This window comes from Nothobranchius furzeri, chromosome 3 (genome assembly GCF_043380555.1).
Source record: "Nothobranchius furzeri strain GRZ-AD chromosome 3, NfurGRZ-RIMD1, whole genome shotgun sequence".
NCBI classification, from domain to species: domain Eukaryota; kingdom Metazoa; phylum Chordata; class Actinopteri; order Cyprinodontiformes; family Nothobranchiidae; genus Nothobranchius; species Nothobranchius furzeri.
Genome location: NC_091743.1, coordinates 52,047,224 through 52,059,527, shown reverse-complemented (window position 1 = coordinate 52,059,527; position 12,304 = coordinate 52,047,224). Strand labels below are relative to the sequence as shown.

At 38.9% G+C, this 12,304-nt stretch overlaps 1 long non-coding RNA gene across 1 annotated transcript; it reads right to left on the bottom strand.

Annotated features, from left to right (window-relative positions):
* Nucleotides 1–3,782: 3,782 nt before the first annotated feature.
* Nucleotides 3,783–5,349, bottom strand: LOC129166887 (uncharacterized). The gene is made up of 2 exons (XR_008565780.2): nt 4,663–5,349; nt 3,783–4,479 (listed from the first exon to the last, which is right to left on the bottom strand). It is a non-coding gene; the product is annotated as an uncharacterized lncRNA (long non-coding RNA).
* Between the last annotated feature and the right edge of the window lie 6,955 nt (nt 5,350–12,304).

The following is a 12,304-nucleotide window of genomic DNA, read 5'->3' as shown; positions in this document are numbered from 1 at the left end:
AGGAGAGCTCATTCCTGGGCTGGAGCCGGCCCGCAGCAGCGTGGTGTAGCCTACATATTTTGTTATATAAGTCGCTCCGGAGTATAAGTAGCAGGACCGGCCAGACTGAAAAAAAGTGTGATTTTTAGTCCGGAAAATACGGTAGTTATTAGTATTTGAGATAAATTTGCAGGCTAAATACATTTCATATATTTCCAAAACGTAATACATGTTTGTATCTTGAACAGCCAACTAGCCTTTATTCTGGACTCAGTACAATTCACCAAAAGTAAAGAGACATTATACAGATGAAGTAAGCACAAGATAACTTACTGGAAGAAACAGAATTATTATCATGAGAACCAGAACAAGACAGCCTGATAACAGTCCTGTGAAAATAACAGTTAAAAAGTATTAATATGTAATAGAAATAAAAATATATTAGAATTAGTGTAACTCACTGTGATCCAATCAATAAATCAGCCATAGCTGATTAGTAAATATGAAATGAGGTCTGGGAGTTTTTAAGTTTCATTCTTTTATTACATTTTTTTTTCTTAGATCTGTCAAAAGGTCACCATGGCATCCTGTGTGTCTCCAACATCAGCTACACAACGCAGCAAGTGTAAGTTCCAAATACCTGTCTTGACCATTTCATGTATGGTTTTGTACTTTAAACAGCTAGGCCAAACTTGTTATTTTTTTCTCCATAGCCATTTGGATCATTGGTGACAGCTGCATGAGCCGTGGTGCCCAGAGAGCTGCAGAGACCCTCTGAGACAACCTTGGCCTCCCTGGCGTCCGTGTCTCCTGGTTCGGTTGGGGCGGACTGAGGTGGAAAGACCTTCTCCCCTTCTTTTTCAACTCCATGCATGGAAGAGCAGCTCCTGATGTTCTTCTCATCCACTGTGGCGGCAATGACATGGGGGTGGTCAGCAGTGTGAATCTGGTGAACATGAAGGAGGACCTGCACCGGCTTCACCGTCTACACCCTCATATCGTCAATGTCCAAGCCCCCAGGCCGGGCTCTCCCAGCTGACCGGCTTCCGTCTTGGACCACATTACCCAGCAAGCCCCTCGCGGGGATTCCCTCCACGTTGCACCTGCGTCAATCCATGTCTATATATGGAAGACGCCACACCGGCTCTTCACTCAGTCATCTTTCCAACGTGATCCATGATCAGAGTATTCGGAAGCTAATACAGCTTAACCTCCACCTTTCCTACTCAGACCTCATCCAACCTTCAGCCTTTCCAGCACCGCGTTCAGGCCCTGTCCACACGTAGCCGGGGATCTGCCAAAACGTAGATATTTTTCTACGTTTTGGCCTGTCATCCACACGAAAACGGAGTTTTTTCACACGAAACTCAAACTCCGGCCAAAGTGAAGATCTGCATTTTCTCCGTTTTGGGTGTCTGCGTGTGGACGGACAAAAACGAAGTTTTAAGGTCCGCAACGTCACTTTCCGCGACAAAAAATGCTGACATCACGTGTGCGACCTGTGTTTACACTAGCCAGCATCATGGAAGCCCTCAGAGCTGCGCTCTGTCACTACCCGATCCATCAATTGTCCAAGCGCTTTCTGCGTGTTTGTTTTTGCAAGCGGAATTACTGCTCCTTGCGGAAGACCACAGACGAAGGACGAGGTAAAGAACGGGGGAAGTACTGCCGCCTACAGGTCTGGCATGTCCTTAACAACGTATTTATCCGGGTACGTGTGGACAGATTTTGTTTTTAAAACGCGGTGGTGTGGATGCAAGTTTTTGGAGGGGCGGATATTCGTTTTCAAAAACCCCGGCTACGTGTGGACTAGGCCTCAGTCAGCAGTCTGTAATAAAAGCTCTTACTCCCGAACCCAGTCTTCGAGTCTGACACATATCACACTGTTGAGAACTGTTCTTCCTTCACAACCCAATGTTCCACTCACTCTGCAGCTCTCTGGGCCCCTTTTATTACTTTAAGTAGTTTTTAAATGTCCCGACACTTTGTGTCCTATTATTTTATAAAGTGTGATGTAAAAAAATTAATGTTTTTGCTCAATTACTGGAATTTCTTTGGTTAAGACAAAAAAGGAAGGAAGAATAATTTATGCCAAGTTGTTTCTACAACAAGCCTGTTTTAAGTCCAGCAGTTTCTTAGTCAAAAGAAATGTGTTCTTTACTAACTTTACTTGATTTAAAAATCTTACTAAAATAAACAGAGTGCTGTATTTCAAAACCCAATCATACTTGTTATGTAAATATTAGCTTTGTAGATAGATATTTGTGTGCTAAAAAAAAGATAAACTTAAATACTTTGTCATTCTTTATTGAAAAACAACAAAATACAGGTATACAGAAAGTGTGGGAAAATGATAATGTGAAAGTATTGCTCTTTAAATGTAATACTACCGTAAATCCTCTAATACAGGCCCGGGCCTGTATTTGACTCAAGCTCATCAAGCTCCAGGCCTTTATTGGAAGGAGGGCCAGTATTAGAGGCAGGCCTCTATTTCTATGTGAGCAAAATGAACTAATGGTTCGTTGGAGTTTTTGACAATTAATATTGAGCCAACATTTTCAAAGTTCAACACATTTCTTTTAACAACGGTAGTTTCTGCTTCAGCCATCTCCCCCCTCCCCCTGCGCAGTGGCCGCAAACTCACTGATGCGCCTGCAGCCTCTCGGAGTTCCTGCTGCTCTAAACATTAAAATAATTATTTCATTTTCTGTTCCTCACTTCTGATTACCTTCAATGGTGTCTGTTTGTTGCAACCACCAGGTACAAAAACTAACTTGTTTTTATTTGACTATTTTTCTGTCCTGTCCTGCATCTCCTCTCAATCCTAAAGAAAAACTGCTACCTGGGTTCATATATATTCACCTCATGAGTTACCTTTGAACTGCAGTTCTAAAAGATCTACCGACCGCAAAAACAGCAGAGTGCTCGCTGCTTGCCAGCCGCATCAGTGATCGGTGCGTCACCAGATGACAAGTTGATGCGCCCCGCTCCACAGCAAAACGCATCAGGCGCAAATAAAAGACAGAAAACATCAAAGGAAATGAACCGACATGAACGATCGTGTGTTAAATAATTTGGCAACACCTGATTGTTACTGTGGCCGTGCTCAGGAGGCAGATTACCAACCGCAAAAACAGCGGAGTGCTCCCTGCTTGGCAGCCACATCAGTGATCAGTGCGTCGGAGGACAAGGTGATGTGCCCCGCTCCACAGCAGCGAAACACATCTGGCGCAAATAAAAGACAGAAAACATTAAAGGAAATGAACCGACATGAACGATCGCGTGTCAGTACCGACGCTCTGGCAGAGGTTCTTCTTTTTGTTCCAAGAGTCCTCAGATCACGCCCGCTTTAATCACGTCATTCTCCCTCTTAAAGCTGCGCACACACACACACACACACAGTGAAATGAAAACACTACATTGAATCAAGTGCATTACTGAGAAAACTTGCCTCTATGTCATCTGCTGCATCTATTTGATCTCCTGACCTCTTTTGACTCTGCAGTCAAAGATGCCAGGGTTGTGTTTCTCTAACTTGGTATCAAAGACACCATCAGCACTAGTCAGTACATTTAAACACCGTCAGAAAAACCAAAGTATTGCCACCATGGACCATAACTTGCTACTTTATAAGCTGAAAGACTGGCTTGACCTATCGGGAACTGCACTGGGGTGATTTATTTCTTACTTGCCTTAGTGTTTGTTGGTCTTTCTTCTAATAGACCAAGCACAGGTACGGAGAAGATGGAGTTAAACACCTTTTGAGTTGGCAGAATGTGGAGTCAAATGATCAGAAGTCCAGACACTGTTTTCACCGCTCATGAGGGGGAGAGCCTTGCAACCTTCAGCAGGTCCCGCGATCTGCTCCTGACAGTTGCTTCGGACAGACTCTCGCCGTTCTGCTGAAACGGCTGATTTTTATTGAAAAGCACAGGAATGTAACATACGCAGTTTGCCATACACACACGTAATTCTGCCATCTGCACCTGTAGACGCACGTCAGCTAATAGCCTTGTTAATGAAAGACCAATTCATCCCAAGGACATGCAACCTTGAGATGACCAGGACACATCCTGCAACATCCTTTGCTAACAAAGACAGTTGTTCTTGTATTGAGGAACTGAAGGAAGGAACACTTTCACTCCCTTATGCAGCTGTTCAGCTTGAGCAGAAAAGGCACATAGAGGTTTTCGATATTATAACAAGATTCCATGAAAGGGCATATAATAATGTATTTATGATAATATATAAGGAGCATAAGTGAGAGATACATATTTGTTCATATAAAAGAGCTTATAATAATATATAAAAGAGCTTATATGAGAGATATATATTTTCATGTTCCTTCTCTGTGGCTGTTTTCAGGTTCCAGTTCTCCTCCGCACCCTTGCCCATGGTGTCCAGTAAAGCTCTGTATTGGGGCCACTTTTGACTCCAATTTATCTGCTCCATCTCCACAGGGGTGAGTCTACCATATGGTAGAACACTGGGGCTGCCTCCCTGTAAAATATTGTTAATATTTATCATACCATAAAACTCTGCATTAGTTGTATCATTTCAAATTAACACTTAGAATTTTCAGGCTCTTGTTTGGGCAGCTTAAATGCAGCTTAACAAGAATAAAAATGTAAGTTTCAGATAATTGAAAACACGTGTGACACGGAATTCAGTTTAGCTACTTACTTCGCTGGTTCCCAAATCTGGAACATATATGACACAATACAAGCTGATAGTGTTTGAATTGTGTTCCTGTTGTTTGGATTTTCAATGGCGTCTTGGAAAATTCAAACTTGTATCGTTTTGTTATTTTTCTGGGGAAGCCAAAGAAACTGCCTGAAAAAGCAAAAATATTGATTAAACAGATGAAAAATGCATGGCTTTAGTTTAAATAATTGCCTAGGAAAGTCATCCCAAAAATAAATGTGTTTTGTTTAGACTTGCTGTACATTCTGTCAGACTCCAGTCCAGTAGGTGGCGGTAAGGCACCTTTGCGTTGTTTCCCAGAAAAAAAGTAGATGAAGAGAAAGAAGTGTCGCCACAAATGTAGATATGGAAAGGTGAAACCTAGATTCTATGCATTTCATAACGAGTGTCTTTCTTTCTCCAAAGCCCTTAAATTTATGAAAAGTAAACATGCTATGAAACTCCTTAATCTTTTTGAAAAGTATGATTTGAAAACAAAGCCCTAGCTCTGTCTCTTTTTTTTTTTTTTTTTTTGTTTGTTTAATTTATTTATTTATCTTTTGTTAGATTGTTTCCTTCACAAATATTCTTGCTCTCTACGCAAAATCTCTTTTGTTATCCTTTTTTGCACCTGATCCCAGGTAATGTAAAACAAAGGAATTTATGCCATGTTGTTTGTAAATGAAAAAGTTCAAAAAAAAAAAAAAAAAGAAAGAAAGAAAGAAAGAAGTTTTTTTTTTTTTTTTTTAATTGAACTTTTTCATTTACAAACAACATGGCATAGATTCCTTTGTTTTACATTATCTGGGATCAGGTGCAAAAAAGGATAACAAAAGAGATTTTGCGTAGAGAGCAAGAATATTTGTGAAGGAAACAATCTAACAAAAGATAAATAAATAAATTAAACAAACAAAAACAAAAAAAAAAAGAGACAGAGCTAGGGCTTTGTTTTCAAATCATACTTTTCAAAAAGATTAAGGAGTTTCATTGCATGTTTACTTTTCATAAATTTAAGGGCTTTGGAGAAAGAAAGACACTCGTTATGAAATGCATAGAATCTAGGTTTCACCTTTCCATATCTACATTTGTGAATATAAAATTTAGCAACAATGATTATGTTATTTACCAGAAAGTCCCACTCAGTATTATCTAATATGGCTCCATAAATGACATCGTTCTCCGACAAGGGTTCAATACGCATCTTTGTGTATAGCCAGTCATGTATATCAGTCCAGAGAGCTTCAGAGTAGATGCATTGAAAAAATAAATGAACAGAGGTTTCTATATCATCACAAAATACACACTTATTTGTTTCAAAACCACATCTCTGTCGTAAGAATTCCCCAGATGGGTATACGTCATTTAAAACTCTATAATGGATTTCTTTGGCTTTTGGAGTTATAGGAAATTTGAGGTATTTAGAGCGTAATGAGTATATAATATCTATGGAGAAAATTTGTTTAATGGAATTTCTGAAAGGCAGTGAAGGGTGTGAAATATCATCAAGCATTTTTCTAATTGTTTTATTAGGAGTTTTAACGCTCTTGAAGTCGAAGTTCCCAGCTACTAGATGAGGAAGAGCAGGGGAGACTGAATGAGAGTTCGAAACAATTTCTTGAATTAGATTTAATGTAGGAATAGGGATGGCTCTTATTATGGAAGCGAATGAATTCTGATCAACTGTGATATTATATTTATGACAGAAATTTTCATGGGTCATCACACGCCCATCATTATCAGTTAAATGAATTAGGGACCAAATGCCTTTGTCCATCCAGTCCTTCTTATATAATGATTTGTTTTTAATTGTAATATATCTATTGTTCCAAATTGGCGTGTTGTGTGGAGTGAAATTATGGTTGTATAAAAGCTTCCAATATAAAAGGACTTGTTGGTGGAACTGGGATAATTTAATCGGAAGTTTCTTAATATTGAAATCGCATTTTAACAAAAGGTCAATGCCTCCAAACCTTTTGAAGATTTCCCTGGGTATATGATACCAGAAGCTTTTATTGTTAAAGAAGGATTTTAACCAGTTAATTTTCAGTGTTCCATCCATGATCTCAAAGTCTATAGCTTGTAGTCCACCATCTTTATATTCTTTGGTCATTTCTGCTCTCTTAATGTAATGCATTTTTTTCCTCCATATATAATCAAAGTTGATTTGGTTGATCTTTTTAATGGCTCTGTTAGGAATGGTCAGTGAATATGCGGGGTAGATACATCTAGATATGCTCTCCATTTTAGTAAGAAAGACACGCCCAAGTAAACTGATGTCTCTCAACAACCAGGAGTTTAGTTTAGTTTGACACTCTGCTATTGTTTTCCATATATTCAAGTTTTCCCTTTCAGTTGGGTCTTTGGATATATGTATTCCTAAGTATTTTACCGTTGACCTAATAGGAATGTTATATGCTTCTGTTAAATCACTTTGATGAATTGGCATTAACTCACATTTTTTTAAGTTAAGACTAAGTCCGGAGGCCTGGGAAAACACCTTAAGAACTTCTATTATCTTAGGAGTCTCTGTAAGATGTTTCATAAAAATAGTTGTGTCGTCTGCAAGTTGGCTAATGATTACAGGTAATCCCATAACATTTAAGGGAGCAATATCTGAATTTTTAATAAAGATAGAAAGCATTTCTGTAGCAATTATAAAGAGAAAGGGAGAGATAGGACACCCTTGTTTAACCCCTCTTTTAATATCAAATCGTGGTGACGTTCCATTTGGTAATGAAATAGAGCTAGTTGCATTATCATACAGAGATTCAATGGTAGCACAGAATTTGTTTCTAAAGCCTAACTGTTTTAAACATTGAAAGATAAAGGGGTGTTCAATAGAATCAAAGGCTTTATAAAAATCAAGAAATAAGATAAAACCGTCATCATCAATTAAGTGACTATAGTCTAGGAGATCCATCACCAAACGAATGTTATTGTGAATAGATCTACCTTTCATAAAGCCAGATTGGGAATCACTTATAATTGAGTTTAATTTGCTTTTTAATCTATTGGCATAGGCTAAGGTTACAATTTTATAATCAGTATTCAATAATGTTATGGGTCTAAGGTTATCTATAATTTTAGAGTCTTTACCGGGTTTTGGTATCAGAGTAATTAGGCCTTGTTTCATAGTGGGAGGAAAATATAAAGTATCAGTTGCTTCATTTAACATAAGAATAAATGGATTTTTTAACAGATCCCAAAAGTGTCGATAGAAATTAGACGTTAGGCCGTCACAACCGGGGGATTTATTTATGGCTAAGTTTTTAACTGCGTTGTCTAGTTCAAGCATAGTAATATCAGCATCGCATAACTCTGCAAAATCATCATCTATACTCGGGATAAATTTCTTAATGTGATCGAAGAAAAAGTTTGAATCAGTCTCAGAGAAGGCCGCTGAGTATAATTTGCTGTAGAAAGAGGTCAATTCTTTTGCAATTAAAGTTGGATCTGTACATATTTGATTTTGAATTAATAATGTTTTAATTGAATTTCTTTCTTGCCTTCTTCTTTCTAGTTGACAAAAATAAGCTGTGCTTTTTTCACCATCTTCAATCCATTTAGCTCTGGATCTTATGTAGGCTCCTTCTGCTTTTTTTAGATACATTTCATCAAGCTTACCTTGTAGAGTTAATAATTTTTGTTTGTCACTTTCATTTGGTGATGCCTTATTACAATACGTATTAATTTCTTTAATTAGATTAAGTTCTGCTAGTTTATTGTTTTTGTGAAATGATTTCCCAAAATGGATGGAGAATTCTCGAAATTTGAATTTTAGAAACTCCCACTTTGACACATAAGACCCTATAGTGTTATCAGCCATCACTTCAGTGATTAGAGATTTAATACCATCACAGTATTCATGAGAAGTTAGTAATGCAGAATTGAATTTCCAGTAGCCTTTATTTCTGAGTCCACCGCCAGGAGGCGCAAATTTCAACTTTATAACTGAGTGATCAGACAGAGGAGCTGCTGACATGCAGCAGTCTGAGACATGAGATGTAACTGAAGCAGAAATTAACCAGAAGTCAATCCTAGATTTTAGGTTATTATTTGGTTTGAACCAGGAGTATTGTTTAAAATTAGGATTTGCCAGGCGCCAGGGATCTACTAAGCTGTGATTGCCACAGAAATTAGATAAGGTGGAATTATGAGAACTATGTTGACACCTAGAAGGGTATCTATCCAAATGCTCATCATAAACCATGTTAAAATCACCTCCAACAATAATACTTGCACTTGGGTAGGTTAGTTTTAGATTAGTGATATTGTTAGAAAGTTCTGTAAGCAAGAGTTTATTTTGATTTGGGTTGTTAAAACCATAAATATTAGCCACAATACAATACTGGTCATCACTATTTAAAACACAGATTAGCCAGTGACCATTGCTGCTAGATTTAGAAGCTACTAATTTCCAAGGAGAATTACAAAATAGAATGGCCACTCCTGCTGATTTGGTGGAGCCGTGGTCAAAAAGAATTTTATCCCCCCATTGATTAATCCAGAATTTTTCGTCCTCCTGTTGTGAGTGTGTTTCTTGTAATAAAATAATGTTAGCTTTCTCTCCCTTACAAAACAAAAAAATAGATTTTCTCTTATTAATGTTTCTTAAGCCCCTAGCATTCAAAGAGATGCAAAACAGATTAACATTCATTATTAAACTAACTAAACTAACTAGCAATTGCTAGAGAACAATAACTTCAACCGACTTTTGGAAAAGTCTGCGAAAAAAAAAAGGACATAAGGCTCAAAAAGGCACAAAAGGATATGTTAATGTCCCTTCAATATTTTGAATTATTGGACCATCCGGACCGTATTTAAGTCTTCCTGTTCTTCAGACCGTGATTTTGTGACCATCGATGTAACCGTCTCCTCCTCTGTAGTACGCTCGTTTTCCAGCCGCCCGTGCTTGTTGAATTTTAGGCCACAGCGCCATTCGAGCCTCCCTGTCAGCTTTGCAGAGGTCTTCAATGAATCCGATCCCCAGTTCTTTGCAAATGGAGGAATCCTTGGTCATCTTCCACAGCGTGTCACGGTGTAATCTTTGTGTGAACTGGACGAGGACATGCCTGGTTCTTTTCTCCTCTCTTTTCCCCAGCCGATGAGCAGAATCCACGATATGGTTGATGTTCGGAGCCCATTCAGGTGAGATTTTTTTCAGCAAGTTTGCTATCATATCTCGCGTGTCTTCTCCTTCACGTTCCTTTAATCCTTTGACTCTGAGGTTCCATCGGCGTTTGTACCTCTCTAACTCCAGGACACTTTCCATTAGCATGGTGTTATCTTTTTTATTGACTGATACCTCTCGCTCCATGGTTTGTAGCCGCGTTTTACAGTCTTTGATCTCCGCTGCGTTGAACTCCACTGCTTTAGCCATGCTAGCTAGCATATTGGAGTTGTGACTAATTTGCGTGCCGAGGCCCTCCACTTTATCTGTGAGCTTTTTTATCGCTTCAAGGATGGCCTTCGTACCTTCATCTGTAGTCTGGTCCTTCATTTTGGAGGTTGTTTTGTTCTTTGCCGGAGAGAAAGGGTCTTTCCTTTTGAGGCTCTCAGCCGAAGTTTCCATCTTTGCTGCGTAGTTGTGGTGGGTAGCGGCCGTGTCACGTTTTGAAGACGGTTCCATGGCTTAACTCTTTCTTAAAAGTGAATTTCACAATGATATAAAGCTTGAAATATCTGGTGAATATAGCTGGATGGTCAGGTTGTTGAATAACTGGGACAAATAGATTGCGTTCAGAATTTGTGATGCACCCGCTCCGCCATTTTGCCGGAAGTAAGAAAGAAACAAGTGTCGCTACCCGATCCGTACCGGAAACCCGATCGGTACCACGCATGCGCGAATTTTACGTCACTTCCTCTCTTTGCCAACTTTGCGACAGTTACCGACTGCGGGACGTTTAAACAATGGATACCTCCATTTACAACGAAATTCATGATTTTCTCCTCAACGGAGAGCTTCCGGCGATTGAACAAAAGCGCCGTAAAATAAGAAGAATGGCGCCTAATTACAGACTTAAAGGTAAGTACGAAAATTAAAGATGATCTTTTATCGTGGTCTACAGCTGCCCTTGCTGCTTGAGGGTAGAGACTCCGTTATTGTTCTAAAGTTGCATGACGCCTGCGTTGATTCAGGATGGTGTAACGAGTAATATCAGTGTACAGTGTAGCATCGTCTGTAATATCGAAACTCTATATATAGGTCTACATCTTGGTGTGTGGTCTTATTTTAGATTAAAAAAAATCGTAAATACAATATCATATATATATATATATATATATATATATATATATATATATATATATATATATATATATATATATTTTTTTTTAAAGATAATTGCAATTGGAGGTAAATGTACCACATTGGTGCGGATCTCAAACTTTAATATCTGTCAGACATTTCAATTTACTTTAGTCAGCAACTCTTATCTTTTTTTTCATTTTTTTTTTTCATTTTTATCTTGTCCCAGACAACAGACTCTTCTACACTGGCCCCAGTATGCAGAGCATGCGCCTGGTAGTCATGTCAGAGGAGGAGAAGAAGTCTGTTTTGATGGAGTGCCACAATAACCCTGGTACCGGGAACCACAATGGTGTCAGAGGTACCCGAAACAGGGTTGTTGCTGGCTATTACTGGCCAACATTGAACCAGGACATCGCTGAATGGGTAATGGCCTTATTTGAGTGAAGAAGCTAAATCAGGTCGTCATAATTTTTTCTAAAACATCTGTAGGCTATATAATTGAATGTGTTTACTTGCACACTTAATTTCAACATTAGTTTATGTCTTTTTTAATTATCAATTTACATCAACTGCTTTAGGGTTTCCTAGACATATTGTTTGGAATACGCCTTTCAGGTCAGATGTTGTCATCGCTGCCAGATGAATGACCCAATCAAGACCGTGGCACCAACATTACATCCCATCAAGGTACATCTTAAAGCTATTTACATTTAATTTTCAAGTTAATAAGCTTGTCTGCTGCATGTTAGCTTTAAATTTTCACTTGATAAGTTCTGTGACCTGCAGGTAAAAGAACCTTGGGAGGTGCTGGGCATGGATTTAATTGGACCACTCCCAGAAACACGTCTAGGGAACCGATATGTCCTGACCATGACCGATCTGTATACGAAGTGGGTGATTGCAGAACCTCTTAAGTCTAAGACTGCTGCTGAGGTCTCTGCAGTCATGACATCTAAGTTATACATGTTTGGCATGGTGAGGAAGATCATCACTGACCAAGGAAAGGAGTTTGTGAACCAGGTAAAATTTGTGAAAGTGTTAGTCGTACCTTGACATTTGAGATGATGTATTTAGACCAAGTCTGCTCATGCCACTGCAGCTCAACGACAGCATTTTCAGCATGCTGAATATTAAACATGCTGTTTCCAGTGCGTACCACCCCCAGACCAACGGGCAGGTTAGCATTTGGATATCTAACCTTGAGTAACTCATGTGAAATCAGTCATGCTTCTTTATCTATTCTGCAATACAACTCAAAGGATGAGAGGACCAACCAGAACATTAAGCGTGCTCTCAGAAAGTACGTGAACCAGAACCACGATGACTGGGACGTTCACCTTGCTGCTGTGGTGTACGGCATCAACACTGCAAAGCAGGTATTCCTATTTTGAC